The 15,311-nt window shown below is 38.0% G+C and overlaps 1 long non-coding RNA gene across 3 annotated transcripts in view; it reads left to right on the forward strand.

Moving 5' to 3' along the window:
* Positions 1 to 13,194, forward strand: part of LOC113957779 — a 133,239-nt gene extending 120,045 nt beyond the window's left edge. Inside the window, exons 3-5 of one of the 3 annotated variants that reach the window (XR_003531294.1) lie at positions 2,102 to 2,190; positions 3,361 to 3,481; positions 12,722 to 13,194. This is a non-coding gene — a long non-coding RNA (uncharacterized LOC113957779). Of the gene's footprint in view, positions 1 to 1,493; positions 1,579 to 2,101; positions 2,191 to 3,360; positions 3,482 to 12,721 lie in introns of those variants that run through there. The other 2 variants (XR_003531293.1, XR_003531295.1) reach the window with 2 other exon arrangements.
* The last annotated feature ends 2,117 nt before the right edge of the window (positions 13,195 to 15,311 follow it).

Raw genomic sequence — 15,311 nt, forward strand, 5'->3', positions numbered from 1 at the left:
TAGATGTGACACCTTGTTATGTCTGTAAAAATGGCCTGAATCAGAGGGTGGTCTGTTCAAACCGTTGTCAAGAGTATTTTTCCCAGTTTGCAATGTTTCTTGATTAAACTGTATCATAGATTGTATCAAATCACTGAAAGTTAAGAGAAAAATTATAATACCTCCAGAAGCTTTTGCCCTTGGTAACCTACTTTCTAATTAAGCTCCAAGTTGAATGTAACATAACAAGTCTTTCTGTAGAATTAGAGATGCCTCTGATGATTAGGAAAAGAAATTGATTATTCAAAGGGTTCAGTGTTTGAAATTATTCCCTAACATCTCCTGGGGGACTTCTCATTAGTGTTCTTATTGGTAGCACTAAATTATATAAGTAGTCTCTATATGTTTCCAATTCCAAAGAGAAATTTAGAAGTTCAAGAGTTTTCACATGTTTGTATTCTTAATATCAACATTGGTAAAAATAGTTCTCTTGCAGGTGAGATATGCTTCTGGGGGTAAAATTGGATAATCACATACCTAAGTTGTCATTAATTTAGGTCATGGCAATAATGAAGATCTTTTATGAAGTTGCATTAGTTTATTAGAAAAGATAAAATTGCCTAAAAGAATCTTAAATTCCTCTGTATGAGGCAGGTTGAGGAGAGTCAGTGCTGTACACCAAATTATGTGTTTCGGTTCTGGTTTCCCTTTCCTAGTTTTGTTACTTTATGCCCTACAAGTTGTGGAAATGTATGAACCTGATGAGTCACAATCTGTTATGCCACTGATGCCTTAATAGCAGATACTTATGGAAGGCTGGATTACACCTTATTCTAAAAGTGCAGCAAATTGTTCATGGGCTGTATTTGTATTTATTGATACTTTTGAAGGAGAGACTGATTATACTTTAAAATTCAGACAGACCCAAATAATGGGGAATTTATGCAAGTAACATCCAGAGGCTTATTTGGCTTAAACAGAATATATAAACAAATGGTTCCTGGCTAAATAATTGGTTTTAGCTATTTTTTTGGCATAGATGACTCAACTGGTTTTTTTTTGGCATAGTGTATTAGCAACCCTGAGCACACTGGGAATGGAGAGTTGAGTTCTTGTACTTTGAGTTGAACCCACTGAGATGTAGAGCTGTCACCATCCTGTGTCCAGAACAAACATTTGCTTTGGGAGCTTCTTCAGACTTTGTGCCCTGATCCCCAGACATCTGTAGTAAATAATTTGTCACCACGGTGCTCGTGAAGGGTTCTTGAGAGAGAACGTGCAGAAGTGAATTCATGCATCTTTTACTGAGTTCTGACATACCTAATTCCAAACTTCAGCTTCACAGACTTTCATTTCATTATTGCTAATTGCTCAGAATTAATGAATATTTAGAGTCTCATAAGCAAGAGAGAACATTGCTGGCAATTAAGATGCAGCAGGTTATCTGATTTGATTTTACTTCTACATCTACTTGATAACTTGCCTAAAAAAAGTAATTGACTTGTATATTTTAGCTGTATTTACAGATTTCAACTTGAAGAGTCAGCTCTGATACACAGCTTGGAAGCAGATTTACATCCAAGCTGCCACTCTTGGTTGGTAGGAATTCACAAGTTTCAAAAATCACATTTGAAACTGGTACTCTCACACATGTTGTTGTATAGAAAGAAATAATTATTTTTCTTTTTTTTCTTTTTAAGCAAGGGCAAAAAGAAAGGAAAAAAAAAAAAACCTCTGACAAAGTAAAATCAATACAAACAAACAGTCCCCTGGAGCTTTAGTGATGTGTTGGGGCCCAGATAAAGGGCTTTAGTAGAAGGCAGATATATCACAGTGAAGCCACTGAGCTTTGAGATGAGACCAAATGCAAAAGCAAACAGAATTTGATGGAGCTGTTTCTCGTCCACGGAACTGATCTGTGGGGGCTTTGTTTTCCTTTTAACATGGTGCAGATATTTTAGGGATTTCCACACAGGTGTGTTTTGAGTCTGTGTGTTGGGCATGTCCATGTATCAAGAAGGGTGACCAAGAGTGCACTTGGGAGTTTGTGAAGCTTTGTAGTATTTTTGAAACCTTTTTAAAGCTTTCCAACTAATGTGTTGTTGCTAATGGATTTTCACAGTGCCAAGTCCAGAATGATCCCTCTTTGCACTGGGTGCTTTCTGATCCTACTGGGAAAATAGCTTAACAATTAGCACAAGGAGCAAGTGGGTGAGTGTGGACTCTTACATCATCCATTTTTATATATATATATTTTTTTATATGCACAAATACATATTTGTGTATATACAAATATATGTATACAAATATATTTGTATACACACATATATTTGTATACACACACAGAAATATATATTCGTGTATATACACATATATATATATTTGTATATACACACACAAATATATATTTAGGTTAAATAAGAACAAAATTGATGAATTTCCAAATTGCTCCTGTGTTTTTTGCTGTACTATATAATTATCAGAAGGAATTCATGCTTGCAGTCTCTTTTTTGTACATATCATCCTCGAACATTGATATGTTTGAGAACAGAGTTTAAATCTGGGGTCGGGGTGGGGGAACAACAACATATAACCCCCTGACCTTCAGCAAAAGGTAGTCTGTATTCTATCAAGAAGTTTTAGTTCTTGGAAAAATTCTTTTGTTTTTCTTCCTCCTCAGACAAAAAACTCCATGCTTCAGAGTAAAGATGCAGCACTTGTGCCAGCTGTGAGTGCACTGGGTTCAGCTTGTTTGTCTGAGCCTCTGGAGGCATCTTGTCTATACCAGACACGTATAGACATTTAATATGGCTCATTTCACCTCTGAAGCATCAGATTAGAAATTACTGAAGAGAATCAATTTGGAGCAAAAAATGTGAACAGACATTTATTTATTTTTTTTTTCAATTTAATGATTTTCTTGGTGTTACATAATATCAGAACAGATTAGAAAATGAATAATGGAATATCAGAAGTTCTCGTTGAAGCCAAACTTTTGTGTGTTTCAAAATGAATATTAAAGTGTTTCATAAAGCAGAGCACAGCAGATCTTGACTTGATAGTGAGGAAGGGTGGTGGCATTAGCACTGTGGACACCACCACATCCCACTCCCCCTGGATGTTGTTACATAGAACTTCACTTTTTTCTGGTCCAGAACGGCAGCAGAGGGGACCCAGAAGCCACATTGCATCTGTGGTTGTGCTCTGAGCAATCCTAGAGAAGGGAATATGGCTTGAGGGTGGTTAAATGGGAGAGAAGGATATTTTTACAATCATTATGACTCCCCATTTCATCAAGCTCTTCTCCCCTTACTTTTCCAGTAGTCTGCATTAATTAACTTACTGAATGGTGTGATTCTAACAAAACTTTCTTTGTTATAGATCCTTGCAGGGAAATACAGTAGAGACTTGATAGATTTGAGTTTCCTTCCCGTTGGTAGAATGTGGATAACACGTAGAGAAGTGACTCAGATTCATCACAGGAAAATATCACGTGTGATAAGTCTTAAATGTTTTTAAAGCAACAATTTCCTAAGAATCACTGTTGAACTGTGAAAAATGTGTTGAATTTGGGGCATGTAAAAGTAATAGATGAGAGTTGGATCATTAAAATAAATAGATGATATGTGTGCTTTTCATTCCTACACAGTGATCATCTGCATTATTGTGTGTTAATACACATAATTAACAATACATATAATTAAAATCATTCAGCTACAGCTATTTCCTCAGTCAGTAGAGACCTGTTCCTACCTCATTTCTTGTTGTATGTTTTCAGCGATTTTCCTGTGAATAGCATTTTATTGAAACTTGAAGAGAATCCATTAACATAAAAGGTTTCTATCAGACAGAGTTATATTAACAAAGCTGCCTTTCTTCTTATATTGTCATATAGCAAATGTCCTGAAACTACAAGATATTATTTACAAATATTTGTAGGTTTTGAATGCAGCTACTTGTTGAACACAAGTGAAGCAGTGAAGTTATGTAGCCACTTAACTTGCTGGCAACTCCCATCAGCCATATCACAAGCCAGACTTGGGAGAGATTGTAGATTAAGATTTTTAATGGAGTAAAATATTTAATATGACTTTCCAAAGCAGTCAAATATCGCACACCAAACAAACCAGAAGTATGCAAATCCTTATTCTGCACTGCTAAACTGTGTTGCTGCCTCACTTCAAGTAAAATCCTCTGAAATATCACCTCTTGCACCTTTTTTTCCTCTGCCTTGCATGGTTCTAAGAGAAATAAAAATATGGGGTTTTATAGGCATATGGTGAAGCTGTAAGATATTCAAGTCCCAGACTGGGACTGGGTATCAGGGACTTTTTTGGCTGGATAAGGGAAATCTTAAAGTTCCTAAAAACTAGAATTTTTTGGGACCACACGAGAATTTTTGCACACGAGGGTTTCTTCTCTCTCTGGGCTGAGAACAAAGGAAGATCCATCATTTTTGACAGAGGATGCCCAGCAGCCAATTGAAAGAAAGGGAAAGCCCCTTTTCAGAGAAAAGAAACCTTTTTAGGCAAAAATGAATATATTAAATTTATCTGAAAAGGGTGGGGATTTTGTGAAACTATAAAATATATGGAATTAAAGTGTCTTTTTCCCTGGAAACTCGGTGCGAGAAAGACCCAACGTGTTGAATAAATTCTTCCTTGTTTCTTTGTTCCACAAGTTTATGCCCCCTTTCTAAATTTAAAAAGAGGGATATTTCCCACAGTTCTTTATGCCTTTGCCAAGTTTTTATTTCCTGGTTTCACCTGTCTCTCAGCAGTCAGCATTTCCCCTGACTGCTGATGTTTCTCCCTCATGCTGAGCCCTGGTGTTCACCACGTGCCACCCCTTGATTCCTTCAGTTCTGTCTGCTCTGGACCTTTGGCTGGAGGCCCTGAGGAAACTGGGAGGGGGGTGATGAACAGTGAGAACAAGTGATGTGTGAGGAATTACCTGCACTTGCCCTTTGAGTCAGCAGCCAGTGTGAGTACTTTGGGGGGAGCTTGGGTGACAAATGAGAAATTTTTCCTCTTCTTTGGAAAACTCAGCAAGTCCATCCTAATGTGCAGCAGTATATCTTGAAGGGGAGAGCCAGCCAAGACCTAAAAGGCCTGGTGAAGTGCTTACTGTTAATTTATTTGAGGAGTAAGTAAATATACATTATGTCTTTGTTTATTCAGCAAGTGCTTTGCCAGTGGAAGGACACATACAAATCACAGTAATGTTTTTCTTGATGCATTGGCCATGTCTGTGGTCTTTTTTTTCCTTCCTAGAGGGTCAATCAGTAATCATTACATATCATATCATTCTGTTAATCTCAAAAAAACCCCCAAACATAAGATGCAAGATAAATGCATAATGTATTTATTACATTATGATTTTGATCTTTCAAGTGCTAGGTGACAGGTAACAGCAGACAGCTTTGAAGGGTCCAAACACCCTCCAAAACCTCAGTAAGCAATTTATATTTCCTACCTGTTAGACCTTTCTCAAATTGTTCAGTGACAATTGTTTTGAAGGATTAATCAATAATAAGTCACTCTTGACTGCTGCACCTGGTTCCAAAGGGGGGGAGGAAGTGGCAGGAGCTGAGGTTTCCTTTTTGGGTGTGTTTATTAATTTCTAAGCAGGATGGAATGGATTGGGTAAACTTAGCTAGTGATCTTGTGCGTTTTAATTGTTAGTCAAAAAATTGTTGACTGTTTTTACCTTACATCAGACGTGTCTAAGCAATAGCTTTTATGGTAACATAGCAAAAAAAGGTGAAACAGCTTCATAAACTGAGAACATGTAGCAAGTGATTAGCTGGACCTTCACACCATACCTGAGCTGCGTTTTTTGCCTCTCTGTGCATTTTTATTCCTAGTCGTCCAGTTACTGCTCACCATTCTGGAAGTCACTTCACTGAAATGGGAAGGTTTAGGCTTCATCTAGGGAGGGACATTTGTGTTAGGATGAAATTCTTTCCACGTGGGAGTGCAAATTCAAGCAACCTCCAGTGGTTAAACGGTCTTTTAAACTGGCTTAAAACTAGCTTAAACCCAAATTTTAATGGACTAAACCCAAACTTTTTAGCTAACTTTGAGATTGTCTGTGAAAATCTTCTGGAAATTTCTGCAGGTGTTGTACTGAATCCTGTGGGCTTCTCACTAGAAAGCTATAAAGCAATCTCAGAAATTCACAGAAAATATTGTGGACTTGACCATGGTGTAAGTGGACCATAAAATATATTAATCAAATGTCCTCAGTTCCTGGAAATTTCCTTTTCTTCCTAATGCATTATTTATTTTTTGTTTTAATATAAAACTGTCAAGTCTGGCTTATTTTCCACAATACCATTTGTTCTCATCTGAATGATTTTGTTGCTGGTAAGGCACTGGCTTATTAAAAAGCACAGGATGCTCTCAGTAAATTGGTATTACTTGACACCACCTGCTGCTTTCCTCCTAAAATGATTTCTTAAAATATGGTATATTCTTTTATTAAGTCAGCTAAGATTCTGCCTCTGCATCACTTCTCTTGATTACACGTTTTGTTTCCCAAATTGTCAAACCTACTTTATCTCCTCTTACAGTATCATATTACATTTCTCCTTTTCATCCATCAAGTTTGATTTTTGGAGAGAGTTTCTTTGTGTTCCTTGGAAACAATTTAATACTTGGCAGAGAATAAAGAAAAGGCAGGAATAAAACAGTGAGAGCAAAGTAAGGTAGTATCATACCAAGATACGTCAATAAAAGAAGAAATATACCCCAGAGAGGGTGTGGGGTGGGTTGGGTTTGTACCAATATTTTACTCCTGCCTGTTACCCTCATTGCTTGTTTTTCTCCTTTTTGATCCTTTTCTGTTGTTCTGTTTCCCAGCTCTGGGCCTGATTTCCAGGTTGGTTTGGGTGTGAGGATTGTTTGATATACAATTATCTGAGGACTCTTTATGAAAGAACTTAAAAAATGTGGGGTTTGAGATACGATTTCTATATATACAAAAGTAGACTTGCCGTTAGCACAGGGAGTTTTATAGTCTGTTTAAATGGTTCAGAGGGAGTCAGAGGAGTTTGTGTGTATCTTATCTATGTGTTTTGGTACTGTGCTCTTGGATTTTGTGTGTCTAAAACTATTAAATAGGAAATTATTAGTAATGTCTGATGTTAGAAAAAACCCCAATCCAAGATCTGGGGGTTCTGTCAATATAAATTGTGTTGGCAGAGATAATTTCCAACCAGCACTTCTCATTTGCTTTGTGGGTTACTCTCAGGAAACACAGGGCTCGTCGGGCTGCTTTATAATTTTTATTTTTTTTTTACCTACGTTATCCTCTGGACTTAGCTTGTTTATATTGTTCTAAAGGGCTTTACCTTGCTCAGCTCTGTGTAGCTGAGCTGAGTTCAGAGACAGCTCACTGCCTTGCTTTGATTTCTTCTGGGGTTTCGGCGCTCACGCCGATCTCGAGGATTTTCTGTTGGACTGCAAAAGTTGGAGTGAACTGGAAGAAAAAAAAGACAATCTACCAGCATGGTTGTAGTTTGCCCACTGTTCTGAATTCAGGAGGAAAGAAAATTATTTTCTTCCTGCCTAAGCTCTGTACTTGTTTGCAGAGATAACAGCAAGAACCTGACATGGAATTTCGCTCCAAATCTATCGATGTAAACAGAAAGAGCTCCATCGACTTATGTGGGATTTAGATCAGATGCTTAATGCTGGTGTTATGGAAAAAAAAAAAGACAATCACCAGGCATATTGTGAACTTGTAGAAACAGCTGTAGCGAATTTATTTTGCACAGAATTTAGTTACCTGGAGCTGTGGAGCCAGAGATAAGATTATATTCTCCTCTTTGTTGTGCATCTGAATTATTGCAGTGACACTGGTTCAGGCAAGTTAAGTAAGAAATTAAATGTTATATGATTTCACAGGTATTGATCTTCAGAATGCTATTAATGATCTGGGTAAATACCTGGGATATAAAACAGCCTCTGCTTGCTCTTGGGGATGCTTCTAAGTCATGAGAGATGGAAACTGAAAATACATCCTTCCTAGTTGCTCTTGCCAATTATATTCAAGTTTATATGTGTTCATTAGTTAATACTACTTTAAAAAAAAATCCTAAACATTATCTTGAGTTTACTACTTTTTCTTTGGCAACGTTGGTTAAAAGGAGAAAAATTGAATAATCTATAAGTGCCTGCCACAGACCTGAATACAAAGACTTTGCATCCTTCTCTTTAAGCAAGTTCCTCAAACTCTAACAAAAAATGAAGAGGTAAGTTAAAAAAAACCCAACCAAACAAAGCCCAATGAACAAAAGCTCATGGAAAAAAGTTTTGTAACATATTGCCTATACTTTTGCTGAAATACTTTTTGTTTATATCCAGGAGATTATTTGGATAGGACTTTTAAAACACTGTTATGGCTCTTTTGGGTACAATTCAAGAAATAACTTCTAAATTTTGGTATACTGAGTTTCTTGGCAGAAAGAACAGACCAAGTTAGGAATTTATTTGCATTATACAGTGTGATTATCTAATACTATTTTTATTATTGAAGCGAAAGGTGCTTCTTTCCAGGGTCTATTTTAGTTTTATTTCTTAGGTTAATCTGAGAAGTTTGAGCTTCCTGCCCTAAAGGAGCTGCTCTCTCTGGTACAGGTTATTGCCAACTCATGGGGGGAAGGTTGTTCCAGGGCAGTAGGGACAGTCTCAGCCCTCGGGGAGTGCAAAGTTTGCAAGGATGTTTCTGCAACTCACCCCAGGTTATGTGTCAGGATGCTTGGGACAGGAGTGTCTCCATTTCATTCACTGGTCAGATAAGATATGAGCTGTACCTTGGGTGCTCAAGAAGAAGAAAAAACCAAAACCTCTTGCTACATGTATATGTACTCTGACACATGCCAATCTTTAAAAAAACTCTACAGTTTGTCTCCTGCCTCCAGCAGATTTCAACAAATGTCTGTGCTTGCTGTGGTTCAGAGAGTGTTTCTGTCTGCAAACTCACTCTCTGCACCCACTGCCACCTCTTATTTTATTCTGAGGTGAGAAATCTGAACCTTCAGTGGTACCACCAGGATGTCTGGCAGGTGTTGATTTGGCACATTTCTGCCTTACCAGTGAGACGATGGAACAGTAGAAACGGTGAAGCTGCCTTTTGAAAATAGCGTATCCACCCCATAAGAGGTTAAAGAAAGAGAACCTTTCCCTTGGAAATTCTATTTTTGTTTGGCTTTTTGGATGACTTGACCTTTAAATCCAAAAATGAGAGAAAAAAAATTACTGTTTTAAGATAAACCCTGTCCATATCTGTGTATTTTGGGGGTTGTGCTTCCATTCAGTGCCAAGATGGGAAGGTCTTGAAAGCTCTGTACAAAAGAACAAAGTCCAAACCGCTGTCCAAGTTTTTCCCCTGCTCATATTGTTGCTGATAATGTTCAGGGAGACACATGAAGCTGAAATATTTCCCGAGCAGGATCTCCCTGGTGGCCACACTTACCCAAACCAGCAACTGTCTGGGTTTCTGTGTTATCAGTAGGTATTGGCCCTGACCTGGAGAAAGGGAGAAGCAGAATGCTGACTAGGGAAAGAAATGCAGTAATAATGAAGACTTTAATTTTATATTAGATTCATTTGCTCATCAGCCGAGAAAAAGCAAATACACACACAATCAAAATCCATCCTATAAACATGTTTGAATTCATTAATAAGCCCTCAATCTTTTTAGATGATAAAATTTTAATTAAAAATATTAATTCACTTGGCACCGCGCTTGGGTGATTTCTTCCCTCCTTGCCTCATAAAATGCTTGTAGAAAGTTAAGCTTTTCAGAATTAAACTATTAGCTTAAAAAAAAAAAAATTCAAATTCCAATTTTTCTAACAAAATAAGATTTTACTAGGCTTCAATGTTTTTGGATAGAATTTGTATGGATAAGTCATTGCATAATTGAGTAGAAAGAGGAGTGGGTTTTAAATAATATATGCACAAGGAAGATTTAATGAGGAGGCTATTTTTATTAAAATGTTTGTTTGGCAAGAGGTTTAATATTTAAATAAAGCTGGGCAAAAATTAAAGAAACAAACCCCAGATATTTATAAACCCTGTCCTCTCCACTGTATTATGCTCTATATTCAGTCCAGATAATATTAATAATCAACTTTATCTCCCTAGGGAATATGTACAGCTGAAGTGGGGTAAGTTTCTGGCAGTTTGGTTCTCTCTAGGATTTTTTTGACCCTATTTCTAGACATTTCTGGGTTGAAGACATAGGTCTACACCTGCCTTTGTTCATACAAAGATTTCTAATTAGTAGAACACTTATCACTGAATGTAGTAATTGCTTCCATAATTCTAGTGCTCTTGTTTGTGAGAAGCTTTAGTTTGACTGAAGCTCCCAGGTGTGTCCTGTCTCACTTCCCTGACATGCCTGAGTGTTGGTTAGTTAGGGGGTTTTTGGCTTGTGATGTGGATGTTTTGTTTAGGTTTGGTTTTGCTTTAGATTTGGTGGTTTTTTTGTTTTGTTTGCTCTTTGTTGTTGTTGTTGTTTATGGTTTTTGGTTGCTGTCTTTGGGTTTTAACAATCTATTTAGGAGTGGAGTGCAAAATGAACTAGGAAAAAACAGCAATTGTCTGCAGCAGCAGGAAAAGCAAATTAGGTTCTTGACTCTGCTTAGGAAAATAAAAGAGGAAACTTGGATTTGCCTTTCCTTTCCTCACTCCAACCTTGCCAGTCCTCTTATAATTACCACAGCTTTTGTTCAACATACTGTAGAACTGCTTAGTTGCCAAAACTCGATCATGCTCTCAGACAAACCCTTCAGGCACTGCTGAGATACTTATCAGGATTAGGACCTTAGTGTTTTAAGGTCCATGTCCCAAAATGTTTCTTAGTTGAACATCTGTGTGCATTTCTGTGTCCCTGCAGAAGCTTTCCCCTTCAGTCTAGGTGTGGGAAATATCCCTCTCTTTAAATTTTGAAAGATGGCATGAACTCAGGGAACAAAGAAACAAGGAAGAATTTATTCAACGCTTCGGGTCTTTCTCACACCGAGTTTCCAGGGAAAAAGACACCTTCGGTTTAAATTCCATACATTTTGTAGTTGCACAAAATCCCCACCCTTTTCAGATAAGTTTTAATGTATTCATTTTTACCTAAAATGGTTTCTTTTCTTTGAGAAGGGACTTTCCCTTTATCCCAAGTGGCTGCAAGCCATCACCTGTCAAAGGTGATAGATTTTCCTTTGTTCTTGTCCCAAAGAGAAGAAGAACCTCGTGTACAAAATGGCCTGAAAAGATTTAATTTAAAGAATTTTCTCATTTCCCTTATCCTGCCGAAAGAGACCCTGACACTCAAGTTCAGGTCTTGGAACTTGGATATCTTACAACTTCACGATACACCTATTTATATAAAAACCATATTTTTATTTCTCCTGTAGGGAGAACCGTGACTGAACATCTCCAGGCAGAGTGCCTTTGTTCATTTATTGCTGGAGGTGACAGCCACAGAATATATGAAATGCTTTGGTTTTCTTCCATTTATAAGCATTGTGGCTTATAAGTGTGAGTCTCAGAACTGGACAAACTGCCATTTCATCATGCTGTTTATTAGCAGCTCAGTAAGAGCAATATATCCTTATTTAATGCCACCACCGTTTTCTTGAGGCGCTTTGGCACTTGGATGATGAAGAAATCTGTCATGTAAACTGTGCACTATTGTCTCCCATTCATTTGGCTATTATTTTGGATTTATACAATTAGGATACATGCTGTGTACTTATTTTACAAATGTACTCTCTGCAAATGAGTTTTCCTCTACTCCCGTGGAAACCAAATCTGTTCATCTGTGCCTGTGCTGCTTCACACCCTCACAGGCAGTTTAAATTCCTTAGCCAATCCATGAGATGGAAGTTCAGAGATTATTTTTTTCTATCTTGACTTCTGAGTAGTGATCTTTTAGCAGATTTTTAGAATCCTGTTAAGTGATTGACTTTTACGTGACCATAAATCTGATTGTGATGAATTTCATTGCAAAAAGGGGGGGATCAATGTTAGGTTGATTTAGTGACTGTTGTTCCCAAAGTTGCTTTGTAATCTCTTTCCTTCAACTGGCTGTGGATGCAAGTTGTTCATTAGAAGTTAGACTGTTATTTTGTAATTTTCTGCCACTTTTTAATGAGGGAAGATATGCCTGTCTTCAGAGGGTAATGAGAAAGCCACAGTGCATAGAGTGAGGAGCACAGAGAGAGTGCCCTTTGATGAATCCATGGTGTCTCACTGCATCTACCTCGAGGGGAAAATGCTCTTGTCTATATATATAAATTAATTCTAAAAGTTCCAAGTTGCTACTTTCATCAAAGTATATGTAGTAGCCTAGCAAAGAAAAGCTGAGCTGCTAATCCATGTTCTGCTCGACCAAGAGATTATTTTTAGCTAGTGTGTCTCTCTGGGGAATCAAACTGTTTCCTAAAGAGCTTCTTATTTTGCACTGGTTGTGAGAGATCAGAGATCATATTAAGTTACAGTATTGCATGACACTAAGAGAAAAAAAAAAATCTTTAAGGTGTCTTTGTTAGTTGTCCATTTAGGTTTCGATGACAAGTTTTGCTTTTGCTCTATTTGAAATTAATAGATGGGGTTGCCATCAAAGCTTGACTCTATAAAATGAAATTATGACCTTAGTGGCTGATGTATCATTCCCAGTAGTGAAGATGTTATAGGCCAAAAAATACCAACAGCTTCACTGTTGTATTTGTTTCTAGCCCTCAGGTGGAACTTTGCTCAAGCTGAAGTATGGGATGTGCAAGGTGCCAAACTGCTTTTATTCTTTGCTTCCATGGGTTCATTAAATGCTGTTTTCACCTCCTTCTCAGCCAAATTAAAGGGTCAATGTAGAGGGATTCAACACACAGAATTGCTGAGAGTGTGTTTGACGACTAAAATGGGAGAAAATATGACCCTAAGGTTTTTTGGATGTTAAACCCATCTTCTGTGCTTGTTTTTCAGAGCAGAGTTGAAGGTCCTGATTGAAGCAGGATGAATTCAGATGGCTGGCTATCTATCTATGCACCTCTTCCTCTCTATTGCACTTCAGTGTTCTGTAGTTTTGTGTATGTTGATTTTTGCCTCTTAGTAAAATTACTTTTATAGTTGTGTTCAAGATGGCTTTTTAGAAACACATCACAGAAAACTCTGTAGAATATAATTTTGTCTGAAGTTTTACCATGCCACTGTTTGAATAGACTAGAAAGCCATCAGTATTCCCACTGTTCACCTCATTATCTGTTAGTGTCCAGTCACTGCTTAAGCAAATTCTACTTCTAGACCTGGATGTATAATCAGTCTGACTCATACCTGACTTTGAAATCCATTTTTGCTGGAAACGTGTGCATCCCTTCACTAAGGAACTGCCAGTGAAATTCTCTGCAGCGCTGTGAATCCAGGGTTTCAAATGCCTGAAAATCCCGGCATCAAGGATCTATCTGTTCCACGGAGCCATGGATACAGAGAGAAGTGGAATGTGCTACTGCACTTTATCAGAGGGTTCCCTGTGCTCTTGGTGACCGCAGACAAACAGGAAGGAAATCCCCAGGTATGAACCTGAGAAAGCAAAATGATTACAGTGGTTTATCAATTGGGTCTTTTTGAAAGAATCATGCCCCTCATTTTTGTCAGGGAACACAAGTGTGTTGGCAGCTACAGAGAATGGACTTTGCTAGACAACACAGCTTTAAACAGACTTAGGTGCATATTATTTCACTGATGTTTCATCCCTGCTCCATTCCTGGAAATGTTAACTACTCTGCTGTGTGCACCATTTCCAAAATGTGACATGTCCCTCTGCAGCTCAGATATTTCCAAAGGGCTTTGTTTCTCTTGCTTTCCCTGTGTCAAAGTTCTCATGCTCCAAACAACTAATATTTTATTTCTCTGTTGGCTGGATTAATTACTTTCAAAATGGACTGTACTCCTCTGACTGCCACAGCATCAGTGAGTTCTTGCCAAATTAATTTTCTGTTTGTAGATGGTCCATTAAGTACAATGGAAAGCCTCTGTCCCCCAGGCAGAAATGCAAGCAGCACATCAGCTCCTGTTTTGCTGTGTTGGAACAAGCAAATAGAGAATAAATACATCTGCCATCAGGTTGAATCCAGGCAGTTTTCCAGTTTGTCTTGAAATGATCAACAGACTGAAAACACTTCACTTGCTTCTGTTGGCCTTTTGAATTCACCTATTGAAAACAGATAATGGCAAATGCATTTTACATAACGTCGAACAAAACAACATTACTGATGATCCTTGCCCCAAATAAAAAAAATCTTTATCCCTAAAAATAAAGGAAACCCAGGTGAAGGGCTACAATAACTTAATAAAGCACCTTCTGTGAAAAAACTGCCACTCCCTGGAGCTGAACTCTCATTATCATACAGCAGAGACAGTGGTGGGTTCTGAAATCATGTAGAGTGTTCTTAAGGCATTAAATAATTTTCCCTTTCAGTGGCAGGTAATTTACATTACTTCCTCAGCTTCTGCCTGCTTAGGGGCCAACACAATAGCTTGTGGTCTATGCTAATCTATTCAAATGCTGGAATAAATTCAGGAGTGGAAAAAGCAACGTAACCTCTTCATATTTCTAAACCTGTTTAACCATCTACTTTAGTTTCTTTTACAGTCTTTAATCTCTGCCAAGGTCAGGCATGGCAGCAGCTCATGCTAGAGCAGCTCAGCAGCTGCTGCACGTTTTAAGCCTTGAAAGAACGTGTTTCTCAGAGAGGCCAATGCTGCTTTGTTATATATATTACTGCAGTTTATTTGGTTTGATCCTGTGAAGAAATCTGGTTATAAGCAGCACGGAACAGTTCTTTCTTACAGCCCAAACAAAATGGTAACAGTTTCCTGGAAATATTTCTGCTTTGTGACCTGTTTGGAGCTGGAGAGATGAAATCAGAGGAAACTTGTGGCTGGCAAAATCTTGATGAAAACTTGGATTATACCTTCTTTCCCCCCTCCCCCCAAGACTAAAAACATGTTCACCTCTTGCAGAAAAAACTTTCTGATACTGTGTAACAGGACCACAGCAGTTGTGTGGTACCAAACAAGAGAGGAGATGACAAAATACAACCAGAGCTGTTGCACAGACCTTTTGGAAAGTTGCCTCACTGCTGAGAAGCAGAGGTTTGCTGGGCTTTTGTTTTCCAGACCATACGTGCACAAAATCCCGGGACAGGGACAGTGAAATTGCAATTGAGCTTTTCAAATTTTTACACCTGCAAGATGTAATAGAAATAACACTGAAATCAAAATCTCCCGGGATCTCGTCAGAAATGTGATTTCCTGCAGGCACGTGAAGTG

The sequence above is a fragment of the Corapipo altera genome, unplaced genomic scaffold, assembly GCF_003945725.1.
Source record: "Corapipo altera isolate COAL_440 unplaced genomic scaffold, ASM394572v1 158, whole genome shotgun sequence".
NCBI classification, from domain to species: domain Eukaryota; kingdom Metazoa; phylum Chordata; class Aves; order Passeriformes; family Pipridae; genus Corapipo; species Corapipo altera.